Source organism: Tupaia chinensis, unplaced genomic scaffold (assembly GCF_000334495.1).
Source record: "Tupaia chinensis unplaced genomic scaffold, TupChi_1.0 Scaffold000544_1, whole genome shotgun sequence".
In the NCBI taxonomy this organism is placed as follows: Eukaryota; Metazoa; Chordata; class Mammalia; order Scandentia; family Tupaiidae; genus Tupaia; species Tupaia belangeri.
In genome coordinates, this window is record NW_006160056.1 from 767612 (window position 1) to 769725 (window position 2114).

At 43.8% G+C, this 2114-nt stretch overlaps 1 pseudogene; it reads left to right on the forward strand.

Annotated features, from left to right (window-relative positions):
• The first annotated feature begins 564 nt into the window (after positions 1-564).
• On the forward strand, positions 565-1488 carry LOC102496757 (ketimine reductase mu-crystallin pseudogene; annotated as a pseudogene).
• Positions 1489-2114: the final 626 nt, after the last annotated feature.

Sequence of the window (2114 nt, forward strand, 5' to 3'; positions counted from 1 at the left end):
CAGACTGCTGGCTTGAAAATTATACAGGGCATGGGAACCAGCAGTTAGCGTAATGGCTATGTCGCTGGACTCCCACATAGTCGACCATGGTTTGCGTCCTGGACCCAGTGGCTTAAAACTCACGCCGGGTGCGTGTGCATGCGTGCCCAAGATCCTGAGAGGAGAATGGAGGAGAAGGGATTGAGGCATGACCATCCCCCCTAGGGGGTGATTTCTCGCTTTCTGTCTCTATGTCGGTCTGTCTGTCTGGCGAGCACACGCGCCCTATAGCAAAAACCTCTCCAAAAAAAAAAAAAAAAATTATACAGGGCAAGTGTGCTTCCATGCCCAGAATCCTCAGACAAGAATGGAGAAAAAGGAATTGTAGTATGGCCATCCACGCTGGGGAGTGACTTCTCACTTTCTTCTCTCTGTCTCTTTCTGTCTTTCACTGGTGAGCACACATGCATGCCCTATGGCAAAAATAATAAACAAATTTAAAAAATAAAAATTTCTAGAGGTTATTTATCATCACAAAGGAGGCCTGGATGGTGCTAGGACTGAAGTTAGAAAGCAGGCTGGGAGATGAGATGTTTACCGGTGTTTTGGAGCACAGCTGAAGTGAAGGACCAGCTCCATAGCTCCAGCCTCCTCATCCTGTCTCTGGAGAAGGTTCTAGCCAACCTTTCCAGTGGCCCTGACAGAAGGGTCATACAGTGTGTAAGCACCGTGTTGCCGTTGGCCAACCACCAGGAATTCCTGGTAGTCATGCTTGCCTATAGGGCAGTGGAGAATGCACTGTTGACCAAGTTGGTCACCTTCTATGGGGGCTACAGCACAACCTCCATCACCCCCTCCCACAAAGCTACCATGTTATTCTTTGAGCTGTCCAATATCTGACTGCTGGTGGTCATGGATGGAAATGTCATCACTGCAAAGAGAACAGCTGCAGTGTCTGCCATGGCCACCAAGTACCTGAAATCCCTCAGCAGTGAAGTATTGTGTATCCATCCTTGGGGCTAGGATCCAGGCCTACAGCCACTTTGAGGTCTTCAGAGGGCAGTTCTCCTTTAAGGAGGTAAGGACATGGAACTGAACCAAAGAAAATGGGAAATTTGCAGACACAAGTACAAGGAGAGGTAAGGATCTGTTCATCCATCCAGGAGGCTGTGACAGATGCTGATGGGATCCTCACTGTCACCATGGAAACTGAGCCCTTTTTGTCTCATGACTGGGTGAGGCCATTGGTGCCCGCAGACCCTACTGAAAGAATTGGATGAGGGCTCATGAAGCAGGCTGTGTTGTACACTGATTCCCATGAGGCTGCCTTGAAAGAGTCAAGAGATGTCCTGTTGTCAAGGGCTAGGATCTTTGCTGAACTGGGAGAAGTGATGAAGGGAGTGAAGCCAGCACACTGTGAGAAGACCACATGTTCAAGTCTTTGGGAATAGCTGCGGAAAAACAGTTGCACCCAAACTAGTCTATGATTCCTGGTCATTTGGTAAATAAAACAAAGGAACTTGATGCTCAAGAGATGTTGCCACTGGTTGCCAAGAGATTTCTAGATCAAATGAGGGAGCCCAACCCACAGAGAACTATGGTTTTGCATTTATTATGTTTTATCGTAAGTACTAGATCCCCATTCATGTTCATAGTTAGAAAACTAAACCATTATTTATTCTGTTACTCTAGGTTATAGTAATGTTCCATTTTCTTATATTTCTTTGAATACCTTCCATATTTCTCTGAAATAAAGCATTTCCAATTCTGAAGGAAGGGGGAAGGGGACTATTAAAAAATATTTAAAACTTAAAAATAAAGCAAAAAGGTAGGACCTTCACTGTCCTATTGGGTTCTTGCTTTGTTTTGCCTTTTTTTTTTTAAGGCTCAATGAAGGATTATTAATTAGGTAAAGGAATATGTCTGCAATTGATTTGGCTGTTTTCAATTAATTCAACATTTGTTCTCTATGATGTATATGCTTACTTGTAGACAGATTACATAGAGCATATTAGAGAACAAGTAGTTGTGAATTCATCAGCGACAATGAACTTAGGAGGAAAGGAAGAATTTTTTTATTGAGCATCACATAAGTGTCAAGAACTATACATTACTCATTTAGTCGTAAAAACAAC